Source organism: Triturus cristatus, chromosome 9 (genome assembly GCF_964204655.1).
Source record: "Triturus cristatus chromosome 9, aTriCri1.1, whole genome shotgun sequence".
Lineage (NCBI taxonomy): Eukaryota > Metazoa > Chordata > Amphibia > Caudata > Salamandridae > Triturus > Triturus cristatus.
Window position 1 is genome coordinate 353,491,834 of NC_140592.1, and position 16,147 is coordinate 353,507,980.

At 46.4% G+C, this 16,147-nt stretch overlaps 1 protein-coding gene across 2 annotated transcripts in view; it reads right to left on the bottom strand.

Moving 5' to 3' along the window:
- The window catches only part of LOC146797915 (galactosylgalactosylxylosylprotein 3-beta-glucuronosyltransferase 1-like), a 641,970-nt gene extending 630,662 nt beyond the window's left edge, over positions 1-11,308 (bottom strand). For both annotated transcript variants that reach the window (XM_085627775.1, XM_085627774.1), the window contains exon 1: positions 10,833-11,308. The gene's annotated coding sequence lies outside the window, so the exon portion shown is untranslated. The remainder of the gene's footprint in view (positions 1-10,832) is intronic.
- Positions 11,309-16,147: the final 4,839 nt, after the last annotated feature.

Sequence of the window (16,147 nt, forward strand, 5' to 3'; positions counted from 1 at the left end):
GAGCGATTCTGATATGTTTGGTGCAGTGGGCCAGGTGATTGCATGCACCAGATGGTCCGCTATGTTTTTGCCCCTGCGGTAAGAGAAAAGAGGTGGTTCATTGAAAATGGTGAGTGGAGCAAGAATGTTCCAGTTGGATTTGATGATCTTGGCTAGTTTATTGCTGGAAGGTGAGAAGGTGGACACAAATGGGATGCGAGTATTTGTCCTTTTTTCTTTAGGGGTAAGTAAGGTATCACGGTGGTTATACCATGCTCGTTTTCTTGCCCTATTGACCAATTTTCTGGGATAGCCGCAGGCCACGAGTTTGGCTGTGAGTATAGCAGCCTCCTTGAAGAAATCTCTACGCCATTTACAGTTGCGACGGATCCGCAGAAATTGTCCAAATGGAAGACCGTCACGTAGACCACGTGGGTGGTTACTAGAGTAGAGTAGCAAGGTGTTACGTTCTGTAGGTTTTCTGTATAGTGAAGTGCCAATTTTATCATCTTCAATTCGTAAGGTGAGGTCTAGGAATGGAAGATTATCTTCTTTGGCGTCCGCTGTGAATTTGAGATGTTGTTGGCTATTGTGTAACCAATCGATGAAGTGGTTACACAATAGCCAACAACATCTCAAATTCACAGCGGACGCCAAAGAAGATAATCTTCCATTCCTAGACCTCACCTTACGAATTGAAGATGATAAAATTTGGACAATTTCTGCGGATCCAACACAAAGACGTTTGAACACAATGGGTTGAAATTTGACCTACACTCCTTCACCAACTGTAGATCTCAGAACGTTGTCTACATGATAAAATGCCCCTGTGATAAAATATACATTGGCCAAACCACCCAGATGGTAAAGGACCGCATCCTACAACATCGCAGCCGCATTAGATGTGGAGTCCTAACAGCCCCCCTGGTCTCCCACTTCAAAGAAAAGAATCACAGCGAAACCGACTTCACCTGGCTGGTAATTGACAAACCGTCCATCCCACTAAGAGGCGGTGATACCCAAAGACTCCTGAATAGGTGCGAATGCCGTTGGATCTCCCGCTTTAACTCCATTGAGCAGGGCCTGAATTCCCTTGATGAATGGAACTCTACCCTTGCATGACTGTGATCCTTTGCATGATTGTGATCTACTGGTCTGCTTTTTTACAGCCGATACGTTCTCCATCCTTGCTTATGTAATGTGGACTTTGTACGTATCCATTTTTTCCCTTCCCCTTTGCAACCCTGCCCCCCCCCCCGCCCCCCCCCCGTCTCCTTCCCCTCCCACCTCTTTGCCCCCCTCCTCTATCCCCCCCCCCCCACCCGATTCATCCCAAAATATACGTTTTGATTTTCTTGCTGTTTTTGCTTTTTATCCTTAAGTATACTGGTCACATTCATTCACCAATTTGTTGATTGTTCTTCTGTTATCTACACATTTTCATCCCATTTCCTTCCCCTTTTCCTCCCCTTCCCGTCAACCCCCCCTCCTCCCCCCCTCCCCTCTCCTTTTTCCCCCCCCCCTCCCCTCTCCTTTTTCCCCCCCCCACCCCCCCCACATATGTCTACCCATGATGTATTATCCATAAAACTGCCTGACAATTGCTCATGGCTTTATTGATACAATTGTATTGTAATTTTTGTGAATTCTTTATAAGTTGCTATTCGTCCAGATTTGGTTCGCTTTGGGTCTATTGATTTGACCATATTGTTTTCATTTCTAATGTTATCCTTTTACTCCTCTTTTTCCCACTCGAGCGATACACGCGTCCTTGCGGGTTATTACACCACCGGTTGCCATGACTCCTTCTCCGTTCTTCTGGTGACCTTTCCGCTTCACTCCCCTTTCAGCACCCCCCAGCCTATCATCCCCCAGCACCCATCCGCGCGCGTCCTGCCACCGGCTCCTTCCCGTTGATTGGTTGACGCTCCTCGTGACCTGGAAGCACTGACCTCATAAACTCTCGCCAGTGCACTTCCGTCTTCACTCTTTGCCTGATTCATACCGGCACGCCCCTCTTCCCGGACCCCCTCTCGGTGATTCACTCGCCTCGACAAAATGTAAGTAAATTCTGCTCGCGCTTTTTCTCCCCGGAACCGTCCATCTGCCCAGTTTCTAACCTCCCCTTTCCTTTCCAGCTTCTTCATTGATTGCTCTCCGCCTTCCCCCCCCGAAGTAAGTGTCTCCCTTACTCCCTTCTCTCCCACTGTTCCCCCCTGCCTATTCCTCACCCCTTGTCCTTTATCCCCTTCCAGCCTGAACTTCCACGGACCCTTCTAACGTCACGTGGTCCAGCGTTGCCGTTTCGTTCGGCTCGCCCTTTCCGAAGGAGTAAGTGTTTTGTCACTCCTATCTTTTCTGCTGTCTCCCTCCCCACGTCCTACCTGCTCTTTTCCTCACCACCAACTTTCTTACCCCGTCCAGTTAGGACTTCCCCGGACACGCCTGACTCTACACGGGGTCCTGCTTTGCCGATTCACCCGGCTCGCCCCTTCCATGCGAGTAAGTTTCTTGTCCATTGTTTTGCCCCTTGTCACATCCCGCTCTCCCTCACTGTGGCACTCCTTTGCACCCCTGCTACCATCAACCTGTGCGATTTCTCTTTCTTTTCACTCCGTTATCAGTTCTATGCATAATTCTACCACACAGCTCACCATTTCTTGGCCCCGGTCTCTAGTTACTTTACCTCTGCCCACTCGGGCACGCCTCACCCGATTCTCGCGCCGTTGTGATACCCGCTCTCGCTCTCACTACTCGCCCGATCACTGCTCCTTGGCCCATGGCCACACATTAGACCCGTACCCACGGCCACTATACGTCGCCGTGTTCACAACCATCTGCACGACTGTCCTCCTTTTCTCCCTCGTTTTGGTCCAGCTTTTGAGAATTGTTTTTCTTTACCCTAGCACTGTCCAAAATATGTGTAACCAGTCCTGATGATGGCCTTGAGTGTTACGGGCCGAAACGCCGTCGACTTCAACAGCGTTACTGTTGGCGCATTTAAAAACATGGGCATTTGCTTTACTGTCCTTTGAATTCCCATACATTTACTGTGTAAATGCCCTAACTTTGGCATATTCAAAATACCATTGTTCTCCTTGTTGCGCCGTTTCACCGCTGTATATACCACTTTATGTGTCACTTGCGCCGTCACAAACTCCACGAGCACTTGTGCACAGTATTTTTTCGGTTACACTTTCACTAAGTGTCACGCAGTGCTTTTTAAACCTATATGATATGTACATATGACGCAATATGTTCATCATGTGTTGAAAATACAACTCTTTCCTACTAACTTGGTCTCCTGTTGTCCTCCGTGTATGGATTCATTCCTTTGATACTGTAACATACAGCTCACCTTTGAATTACTTGTCCTTCCATTGAATTCCACGTTGAGACATTGTTGTCTGTTATCATGTACTGCCCCAGTCTCACTGTGGTTTATGGGCTACCTCCTGTGGTCTGATACTGCCTGTTGTGAGTTCCTGAGCACATAACAGAGTAATGACGCTCAACCACAGTCAGGGTGCGCAATGCAAAAGCCTTCTGAGACAATACTGCCCAAATACTGGTGTCACTAGCACCCACCGTCAAAATAGGGTTGCACCGCAAATCTCCTCTTTTATCACCTCAAAACACTTCTGCTCCGTTTTCCACAAAAAACGTGCTCCTTTCCTCATGAGCACCTTCAACATTTCAGTTTAACTTGCAAAATTCTTTACAAACTTGGAGTAGTACTTGATTAGAACTAGAAATTAACGCAATTGGTCCTTATTACACAGAACTGGGGCCAATCTTATTGAGGCAAGTAAGTCTTTTTTTGGCTTCACGCCTTCAAATGAGCTTGTGTGTTCCAAATATTCCACCTCAGAGACCAAAAATGCACATTTCTCTTTGCGCAGTGTTAATCCTGACTCTGAAAGTCTTGCTCGAGTCTCCTTTAGAGCCAAGTTGGGTATACTTAAACTATCACCAAAGACCAAAATGTCGACCTGGAAATAGATAACATTCCTTAAAACCATGAAGATTTCCCTCACCATTCTTTGAACGATAGTTGCAGCCGAGGACAGCCCAAAGGCATCCTGGTGAACTGAAAAGTGCCCTCTTTTATAATGAAAGCCGTCAAGTGTTTAGAAGAATCATGTTAATGAATCTGGTGATACCCATGCAACAGATCTAATTTGTAAAAATACTTTCCACCTTGCAACAGCAAGACCAGCTCATTAATATTAGGTAACGGAAATGTATCAGATACTATATTCTGATTAAGGCTTCTCAAGTCAACGCAGAAGCGAAACTTACCCTCAGCCTTCTCAGTGATAACAACTGGAAAATTCACAGCACTTTTCAATTTGCGACACTGTAATTCTTCAATCTGCTAGGGTTTCTCTCAGTGCCCATATTCCTTGGGCCGTGGTATTTGTGGACAAGTTGGTTCTGATAGTTTTGTAATCTTAGTTAGTTTTGAGGGCATGAATAAAGCATACAGTTAACAACGTTTGCAAGTCAAGGAGCCATATTATCAAGGAACGGGGATAACAATATCGCCGCTGTAGTGGCAGGAAACTGCCGCTAAAGCGGCGATAATGGGCTTGATAATATGCCCTTGTAATTTCCCATAGAAGGCCAGGTTCACACCAGAACCTGGGCTTCTATGGGAATTCAGTTCACAAGGGCATATTATCAAGCCCATTATCGCCACTTTAGCCGCTAAAGCGGCGATAATGTTATCGCCGTTCCTTGATAATATGGCCCAAGATCTTTTAAATCGTCGAAAAAATTTAATATCTTAAGTATATTCTAACAATTTAATTTGTCGTGGATTTATACGACAGTGTAAAGCCTATAGTACACTTCTTCTGAGTGGGAAGCTGCTCATTTTGTTTGTTTATTTAAGCAGCCCTGTGGCGATCTTTGTGATTGTGACCGCATTATGGTGCTGTTCTCTATTTGATTGTTGCAACCAATAACATGAATATGTGTGATATCAACATTATACTATAAATTAAATCCCTGTGTATGATCAGATTTTAAGCTGATGTTTTATGGCTGGGGCATGCTTCTCGTGACATTTTCAAAAGGACTATTTTTAATGATGACATGGCCACACTGTTCCAATCAAGACACAGGAGCTAATTTTGAGTTTGCCGGAGAGAGTACTCAATTGCAATGGTGACGGAGTATGCTCTCCATCAAAGTCACAATCTGCCCCCAATTTAGAGGTGGGCACACCTTAACTATGTCTATGATGGAGCCTACCCTGTCTCCGTTGGTGATATACTTGGTTGGCCATTCATGCAGCCACTGACTGTGTGAGCAGATGGCTTTTTTTTGCTGTAAATCACTTGCCGTCGAGAGACATCAAAACATTGTAATGACCCCCTCCCCCCCACAACAGGGGTAAAAGCTCCTGTGGTGGAGGGGTCATTAGTTTTTCATTTTTTCAGTCACAAACATTTGGAGTTTTCTCCATTGGAGATATTCCAGGTTGGACATCCATTCAGCCATTGAGTGTGTGATGATCGGAAACCAAACCTTTGGATTTTTCTCGATTGGTGATATACTTGGTTGGCCATCCATTCAGCCACAGAGTGTTTGATCTGGTGGCTTTTTTGCACTGTCCATCAACTGATGGTAAGAGACAGCAAAAAAATAATAATGATCCTCCACACCACACCATGGGAGAAAAAGCTTCTGAGGTGGAGAAGTCATTCGTTTTCATTGTTCAGAAACAAACTTTGTAAGTTTGTTTATGAAAAATAAAAAACCTTGCAAAATGTTGATGGTCTGCGGTCCTATAAGATGGAGCCAACTGTCAAACTTTTTCAACACTGGCAAGAGCTGCTCTGAGCACAGTTCCTACCATTGTTATGAGATGTCTGTGTGGCCAGCTAACCTCTCTAGTCAGAGCCATCCATCTGAATTTTAGAGCACTAGCAGGAACTGCCATGCAGACTAATCCTGCCAATATTAAGAGGTGTCTGTGGGGCCAGTGGACATCTCTAGATTTATGAAATAGGATGTCTGTCAGGACAATAGAGTGATTTACTCCATCCTCTAAACTTAAAATCAGACCCAACTCTCCTAAAACCAGTCTCCTGTGTACCAATAGGTATGGATTGGATGCTACACCAATGTTTTAGATATATTATGAATTGGCTAACTGTAAGAAGTTGGGTTATAAATTAAGGGTGGTAAAAACCCACCTCAAGTAGTAATCACAAACCTTGTCAGGGTGCACCCTTAATGTCACTAAATTAACCTGAGATCAGCTACTTGGTAGCTATGGCACAGAGAACGTAGTAGCAACGTGTACAGTAATTATACATTACTAAAACAGCAATAATATCAAAATTAAAATAATAAAAATCCCAAAATGAAGTAGAAAAATAGAATAAAATCCAATAAACAAAATGACAACTAAATGGCAAGAATTGAATAAGGGGATCTGAAGATATGATTTTTTTTAATTTGTAAGTAGAAATAGCACCAGAAATCACAACCTGTCAATGACATTCAATGTTTGCAGTAGGCGTGGGCATACCTCACGTTATTCCATATAGCATAGACATGCTGATTTAACCAAAACTTTGTGAGAATATGCAGGATTATGCAAGGAGTAATTCAGCATTTAGCACATTTTCTTCGAATGCATTTTGCACTAATAAATACCATTAAATGCAACAGAACATAAATAGCAGCACAAACGGCAGCTCGTGCACCCTAAACGTGCACTTGGCGTACGAATTTCCCTCAACGTACTTCCAGCACTAAGCGCTATTTTCTTAGCGCACAATGCACCCTTGCATTCAAAATGGACGTGATGATGCAGTTTGCACTTGGAAAATAGCACTGAATGCAACAAAACATAAACAGCAGCGTGAAAAGCAGCTCGTGCTTGTTAAATGTGCTCTTGCGGTAGGATTTTTTCCTAAATTATTCTTCATTACGTGACCGTGATTGTGTTATTATGGGTAATTCCATGTCAAATAGTAATGAGGAATTTCCTACATTACTTCGATTACTCCAGTGCAATTCAAATTTTACCCAGGTCTAGTTTCGTCCTGGTCAAAGATTTTACCTTCTGACTTTAGCCCTTTACTTCCAAGTCCAAAATAGCAGTCCACTTCTAAAGCTCCTCGGGCGGCCATGTAGATTCACAGGTTGGCCGGCAGAGGTAAACAGAAAGGTCAAGCCCAGGTCCAGTTGCCACTGGTTCGATTGGCAGTTGCAGGAAAAGGCTTCTTGAAGCTTGTTTCCTTGTAGCTTAAACAGAAGGTCAGACTTATGAAAATGAAATGAAAATAAATGTTATAAAGCGCTCGATTACCCAAAGGCATCCTGTTGCTAACCAAACAACAGAAGAGGGCAAGAAAGAAGAAAAGGAAAACCAAATCAGGATCTACAGATCAAAAAGCCATGTCTTAAAAGAAGACAAGGAAGTGCAGGCCTTCTGATGAAGTTGCTATGCATTCCACCGTTTGGTAGTCCCTTAAATGAAGCTTCTTCCACCCCAGCGACCTCTTTTATATTTAGAGACAATCAATTTGAAAGCTGGTAAGGAACGCAGTGGCCTAGATGGAGAGTATCAGCTGAATTTCTTTTTTTTTTTAAAGCAGTTGACAGTTGGAGCACCCTTCTTTGTCCTGAGTACAAGAGGATGTCTAAGTCCAATCTTCTAGGGCGAGATGTACGATCACATTTTCCCGTAGACACAGAATGGGTAAAACTGTTTGATACATCTGGCCCCTAGGCTCTTCTCACATCTCAGACAGCAGGTTCAGTCGTCTTCTGATCTCCCACAGGTCCTGAAGTGTTCTGAAGTGGGTTCCTGGAGATGTCACATTTATGCCTGGCACACGCTAGTGGATAGGAATGAATCTAGAGTCACTGCAACCAAGATTTTAAAGATTCCTGGTTATGTTATTTTATGTATTATCTGTTTGTATAGCACACAAGGGTAGACCTTTGAGCATGTGTGTAGGTGAGTGTCCCTCAGAGTAATTCAAAGAGCCCGGTCTTCAGCTTCTTATGGAACTTAAGAAGTGAGAACGAGGCTCCGATGTGTTGTGGCAGGCCGTTCCATGTTTTTTGTGTGATGCATGAGAATGAACGGCCTCCTGTTCTGCTCTTGTGAATGTGGAGAATGTGTGTGTGTGTGACAGTGAGGCTGAGCATAGGTGTCTGTTAGGACAGTGAATGTGTATGAGGTTGTTGAGGCATGCTGAACCAGTGTTGTGCAAGGCTTTCTATGAGGAGTTTGAATTGGCTGCGTTTGTGAATGGGGAGCCAGTAGAGCTCTCTCAGTGGGGTGAGATGTGTGTTCTGAGTGGGAGATCAGGCATAAGTCTTGTTGGCGGCATTCTGGATGGTCTGTAGTCTGTCCAGGAGCTGCTTAGAGGTTCTGGCATAGAGTGAATTGTTGTAGTGGAGCCTGCTATTGATGAGTACTTGCATGATGATACATCTGGTGATCTGTGAAAGCCACCTGGAGATTTGTTGTAGCATACATAGGATGTGGAAGCAGACGGCATCTCACTGCATTGATTTCAGTCATCATGTTGAGATTGTCATCCAGGATGATCCCCAGATTCATGGCGTGGTCGGTGGGTGTTGATCCTACTTCAGTCAGCCACCAGGTGGCATCCCATGGGGACGTCTTGTTTCCGAAGATCATTACTTCTGTCTTGCCAGATTTGAGCTTGAAGCAGTTGGCACTCGTCTATTCTGCTACCATGGTTATGCAGTTGGTAAAGTTGCTTTGGTGGTGTTTGTCTTGTCTGTCAGGGAGAGGCTGATTTGTGTGCCATCAGCATAGGAGATCATGTTGATGACCTACTATCGGATGATGTTGGTAAGCATCATGTAGATGTTAAATAGGGTGGGACTGAGGGATAATCACTGAGGGACTCCACAGATCAGGTTCTTGGTCTCTGATGTGAACTATTGTAGTCTGACTCTTTGGGTTCTTTCCGTGAGGAATGAACAGATCCATTTGAGTGCTGGTCTTTTGATGCTGGTCTTCTTGAGTCTTCTGACAAGTGTGTTGTGCGATACTGCGTTGGATGCCATACAGGATGGTCCGGATGTCATTGGAGGCTGTGATGAGTGTGGTTTTGATTCTGTGGTTCTTTCTGAATCCCGAATGAGTGTTGTCTAGTAGGTGAAGTTCGATGTGGATTGTGAGTTGCTTGAAGATGGCCTTCTCTATCACTTTGGTTGAGTAGGGGAACAAAGAGATTGGTCAGAAGTTGCTCATTGGGTCGATGTTGCCGATGGCTTCCTGAGGAGGGCATTAACTGCTGCATACATCCAGTCTTCCGGGAATGTGGTGAATTTGATGGAAGTGTTGATGATGTGAGTGAGGGCAGTACTGATTGATGATGCTCCCAGGTTGTAGATGAGGTGAAGGCATTGATCCAATGAGGCCAGCGACCCCTGACCCCGCCTCCACTGTACTGGGCACTCCTCAATTGGACAGCATGGATGATCCGCCCTCGCCCTTCCAAGATAAACTGGACCTAGCATTGGCTGCCATTGAGAGCTCCCAGAGATCCATGGAGACCACCAAGGGATCTCTGGTCTCCGTATGAGGTTTTCTTACGGCCAATCATCATTTCTGACCAGGTGACTGAAGGGGAGAAGGCTGGCCGAACTACAACCCCAAACATCGGAAAACCAATGCACCATCCGGGAACTGCAGGAGCGGGTCCGAACTCTGGCGAGCAGGGCGGATAATGCTGAGGGTTGCTCCCGCAGGAGCAATGTTCGATTCCTAGGTGTTCCGGAGGGTTTGGAGGCAAGGATCCCTTGAAATTCCTGGAAGACTGGTTCCGATCCTTCGTGCATGCCTGAGACCTCTCACCCTTCTTCTCTCTGGAGCAAGTGCATTGTGTCCCTGCCGCTGTCCCTAGCCTGGGACCCCATCCTAGTCCATGCTGGTCAAACTCCTACATGTTTGTGACTGAGAAGCTATCCTGCACGCAGCCCCGACCGCAGGCCCCTATGACTTGAGGACAAGCACATCATGCTCTTCCTGGACTATACTATTGTAGTGCAGGTAACAAGCTGCCTTTCTAGAGCAGGGCCGGACTGGGAACCAAAACCGGCCCTGGCAAAGTGCTCGGCAGCCCCCCAGGGGGGGGGATTGGGGATGCCGCCGAGCTCTTTGCCAGGGCCGGTTTTCGCTGCAAAAACGGCCCTGTAACAAAAACGGCCGCCTGGGGCCCAAAACCGGCCCGCACCCGTGCGGCACACCGGGGGATTGCCTGGTGCCCGCTAAGACCAGTCCGGCCCTGTTCTAGAGGCCAAACGGTGACTGCAAATGGGAGTTCAGTTCTCTCTACTCTTCCTGATCCGCTTCAAAATCCTGGATCAAGGTAATTCACACTTCAACACAGACGCCAAATAGGTCTGGGATTTCATAGACACCCATGTGGGATGTGTGACTGAACAGCTACCACGTAAACAACGAATGCCTAAACCACGAAGGCTAAACCACTACCAAAGCCAAACCACACTACATTCTGTACAACGGCTTACAAAACCACGAAAAATATTCAATTTCCATATTACCCAATTCCACCCCAACTTTCTCATAAACGTATGTTTTAAACACGGGAAAAAATGTCATTAACTTAAATTAGACTTTTAAATAAAACAATTTTAACTAAATAATCTTTAAAACAAACCAACAGTGTCATCTACTGGCCCAACACGGTAAATTAAAACAAAGTCTAATATATCGTCAGCGTGATTAAAATTTAATTACCTTACACCCCCTTCCTAATTTCAATCATTTTAATATAATTACACTTGCACTTAAGATTAATAATTTAATTATTGACACTTACCTCTGGTTTCGGAAGTCGTGGTTCATGTAGTGTAAGTGGCTAAGGAGGGCGTTCTTCGTGTACAGCAGTTGTTAACGAGGTCGTGGTTCAGGTAAAGGTGGTCGTTGAGGATTCCTTGTTAGTACACTCGCTGGTATGGATCCTTCCCCCCACTCGGACACCTCTATTCCTAAAACTGCCGATAGACACTCCCAGGCCCCTGGGCCCCGCCGGAGTCAGTGTAGCCGCTATGGCAAGGCCCCTCACAGACGCCTTCTTCTCTACAAGCCCAAGCTCTTGAGCAGATCAAGGAGAACCGTCAGCGGCCCTCAGGGCGGCAGCCAGGATAGGAGAATGGGCTTGCGCGTCGGCCCTTGACAGCGGACCACATATATTCTCCTGGGATGACAACTCCAACTCCTCCCCAGCATCCACCCAAACCACTCCTACTCTTCCCCAGGTGATGATGCCTCAATCCGCGGAGGACATCAACTGACAGAACTTTGTACACTATTGTTCCTCGTTAGCTCTGTCACTGGCATATCGTGTGTTGATCTTTCCACTGCAGGTTGTTTATGACCTATCTTGTTCCTCCTGCCAACTCCTCTCTCTTTCTTCCTGCCTCCCCTCTGAGATGGATCTCTAAGGCCCAGACGAGCTGACAACCCTGATGTCCTTACCCGGGAAACATTAGTCCGGCGTCCCTCCCACTACGTGCCCTGGGCACTGCACTTCAACAGCCCGACCATGCATTGCCCCCTGACGCCCGCTGCCGGATCCCTGTGGGGCAGATATCTCGGGAGGGTTGCTCTCCATTACTAGGCAGCCAAACAGCCGGGCCCAACGCGATCACACCAGATAACAGATGGGATGGGTTGCGCACGTCCTCACCCGCTCCCTCTTATGTTCACCCCGCACTATATTGTTGACTATTTTTGAAAACCCAGTTTGGGCGCACCCTCTGTTGCGGTGGGCTCAGTGAGTTTTTGTTCACGTGCTCTCCCCGACTCCCACCTTCTCCCTCACTTGGCACAGGGAGGCAGACTCACACGGGCATATACTAGAGATACTATGAACCAGGCAGGGCTCCGGGGCGGCACTCCTGACTCCCCCTACGTACATGGGGGTTAGGCGTAACACAGGCCCCCGCAGCCCCCGCGGCAGGACTGAGTACGGGGCCCCCTCGGCACCGCACTCAGTCCTGAGAGCACCATAGTAAATACGGAGTGGAGGCCCCTCTATGTACCTTGAAGGGGGGCCCCCTCAACTTTCGTTACGCCAGTGAGGGTTACCCATCTCCCTCACGTGCGACCTGCCTCCACAAACCACTGCTAGGTTTCTTACACTTAATGTGAGGGGTGTGCACACAGCAGGCAAGTGTTATTCCGTAGTTGCATACCTCAAGCTCAAGCCATATTCCTCCAAGAGATGCTCACCAGAGGGTTGAACTACCATGTTTTCAGCAACGCCTGCGCGGATCCTCTATGCTTCTACCAATCCAACTATGCCAGTGGGGCAATGGTATGGCTCCACCCTTGCACCCACTTCCAATTGTCCGACACCACTATTGAAAGGGAGGGGGCAGGGCGATACGTACTCCTGGATGGATGACTCAATGGTAAACCGGTCCTCCTAGGAAGCTTATATGACCCTAATGGTGAACAGGATGTACTCTGTACCGAACTCTCGCCAATACTTGCTCAAAAGACACATGTACTAGGTGGGGATTCGAAGTACCTCCTAGATTTACAACTAGATCTCTCCCACCTGCCACTATCACGCGCCCCTCCCTGCACACAGGCCGGATGCTGCTCACACTGGGTCGCGCACTGGCCAATGGGAGACCCATGGAGGACCCTCCACCTTAGATCCAGGGTCTACCGCATCAGTTCCGCAGCGCACGACTTGTACTTGTGTCTCTATTGTATTCTATGCTCTCTTACCTTTTTGCCTTCGGTCCACCACACAGAGTATCAGGGTCGTGTGGTCTTTGACGACAATGCCCACATAGTTGACATGCAGTGGGGTGCCCCTCACACTCTAAACCCCTACATGAAAGATCTTTGCCAGCAGCTAGATCCATTGAAGGAGCAAAAGGCTTGCCCATACTGCGACATAGACTTTCTCTTCACTAAGCTAAAAGGCTGTCCATACACGAAACAGGCAAACACCTTCGCACAAGTCGTTCCTAGGATTGCTCTTGAACACACGCTCTCTGATAAAAGAGCTGCTTTCAGCCCACAGTATAGACATGGCTTTTGTCACTGAAACTTGGGCGGACAGTACCTCTGATCCTGAGTTGTCCTCAGCCATTCCTCAAGGCTACATATTAATCAGAAAGGACAGACAGGACAAGTGGGGAGGTGGATTAGAGATTATTATCAAGGACACAATGCTGATAAAAAGCTCCTCAACAGGAAGCTGTCCAGACTGTGAATTGCTTTCATTTAGAATCTCTCTAAGCCACAACTATACATTTAATGGTACATTATTGTAAAGACCTCTGGGGGTAAAAAATAAATTTGAAGAGATAATTAGCCATATCATTGAATCCACCACCGATTTACATGATTTTTCCACTTTAGGTGATTTAAATTACCATCTAGAAAATGTAAACGACCAATATACAGCCGCTCTCCTAGAGTTGTTGGCCAGTGCCTCGATGCCACAGCTGGTTAAGCTCTCAACTCATGAGGCCGGTCACACCCTAGATGGAATGTTTACATCCAATTCCCAACTGGAAGTTCTGCCAATCCCATGGTCAGACCATAAGGCCATTTTGTTTGTACTTACCTCCTCTCATCATTTTACACGCCCTCATTCCACCTACAGGATTTTTAAAGGGCGAAATTGGAAGAACATTTGCCAGCATGAGATGCAATTAGCACAAGCATCTTCCAAACTGAACTTAATGCCTGACGTAAACGCAGTAACTAACAGCTTCACCAACTGGGTCGAAGAGGCATTAAACACACTAGCTCCAGAAAAAAACCCTCACTATTAAGTGCATGAAGAAATCAGAACCCAGGTTCTGCAACCCACTACGTACCCAGAAGCAACTCTGCAGAAAAGCAGAGAGACGTTGGAGAAAAAACTATGCGGAAGCCGAAAAAATTGCATATACACAATCTTTGAGCACATATAAAAAAATGATCCTGGGCAAAAAAAGTTGCTACTTCACAGAGAAAATTAGGCAGTGGCAACTCCAGTAAAATACCTTTCTCGACCCTAAAGGAATTAGTAACACTACCCCCTCCATCAATAAAGAATAGCAGTGCGGCATTCTGTAATCAACTTGCAGGCTTTTTCAGGGACAAAGTACAGTCTATTTTTGATAACCTCACAGAAAAGGGTACTGATCCTCGAGTTAATTGCCCCTCCATATCTCCCCTACGACCTGTTCATAGTCTGGATTCCTTTGTTTCACCCAATGTAGAACAGATCTCACATATAGTCAGATCGGTTAAATCTGGGGCACCATTAGACCCATGCCCCCCTAAAATATTCCAACTGGCATCTGATGACATCAGTGAGCAACTCAGCCTAAGTTTCAATGAGATTCTCTGGTCTGGCGTTTTCCCTGATGCGTGAAAAAAAGGTTTCTATCCTCCCCCTATTAAAAAAAAAGCAAATCTGGATCCCAATGACCACAATATTTATAGACGCATTGCCAGGATCCCTTTCCCAGCTAAGGTCTTGGAGAAGATCATAAACTACCAACTCACTGCCTTTGTGTCCTCGGAAGACCTGCAGGACTCCTCACAATACGGTTTCCGGCAAGGACACGGCACGGAGACTGCCCTGGTAATGGCAGCAGAGGAGCTTCGTTCCTCACTGGATTCCGGTGCAATGGCCGCCTTGATCTTATTGGATCTATCTGCGGCTTTTGACACCGTGAACCATGACATTCTTATCAAAAGGCTCCAAAAGGCGGGAGTTAAGAACTCAGCGCTAAGTCTGATCAAATCCTACTTAAACAACAGGCTGCAATCTGTCCAGATCAGCGATTCCCGTTCAGAACAGTTCACACTCCCATGTGAAGTGCTGCGGGGCTCCTCACTGAGCCCTACTCTATTCAATCTATATGTCACCCCCCTAGCTGATGTCATCAGGCAGGTTGGCTTTTCACTGGTTTCCTACGCGGACGATAACCAGATTGTAGTGTCCATCTCAAGCAATCTGGAGGAAACAGCTGCTCGCTTCAATCAATTTATGTCCCACGTGGACCATTGGATGAGCGCAAACTGCCTAAAGCTTAATGGAAGTAAAACAGACGTTCTCCTGTTGGGATCCAACACCTCCTTTTAGTCTCAGAATTGGTGGCCTCTGGACATGGGAATTCTCCCCACTCCAGTGCATAAGGTAAAAAATCTGGGTATCATCTTTGACGACAGACTTACCTTTCAACATCAAATTAATAAAGTCACCTCTCAGGTTTATCTGACACTAAAGTTAATCCAGGAAGTGAGACCGTTCATCCCCCCAGATGCTGTAAAAACATTGGTGACAAGTTTACCAATGGCCAGACTGGATTACGGAAATGCCCTTTACCTGGGCCTTCAGAAACAACACATGCTTAAACTGCAGCGGGCACAAAATGCTGCCGCCAGGATGCTGCTGAACATTCCTAAGTTCCAGTCTGTGTGCCAAGGCTTAAAAAAACTCCATTGGCTCCCGGTAAAAAAGAGGAAAGAATTCAAATCACTATGTCTAGCGTATAAACTGTATAAAGCTGTGCACGGAACAGGACCTGAGTACCTGAAACAGCACTTCTTAAGGTATCATCCTGGTAGAACGCTTCGCTCAGCTCAGAGCAAACTTCTCCAGGCACCTAAATTCAAGAAAGTTCGCTGGCAGGGAAGCAGCTTCCTCCTGAACACTGTAGAACTGTGAAACGTGCTCCCTCCAGCCATGAAAAACTGTCCAACATTGCTCTCTTTCAGAAAGGCACTGAAAACTTGGATTTTTTCAAACTAAATCCTACCTCCTACAGTTCATTGCTGGCTGACTCCTCCGCTGCAGCGCCTAGATGCCCCTGGGCATTCGAGCACTTTTTAAATTTCATAATCAAATCAAATTAAATTACATGGCCTCTGCCCCAGGATTGCCTGAAGGACCCTGCCTTTCAAGACGCCAAGGGCTCCCATATACGCAATTACTTTGTGGAGAATGAGGGCACCACGTCCAATAAGACACTAGAAGGGGGTGACATCAAGGTGGGCACCAGTGGGGTTTGTATTTAGGAGATCACAGGCATTCGCAGGAACCTGGATAGAGAAATCACGGAGGCAGTACAACGACTCACGTTGTTGGAGCGACAAACGGATCATGACCAT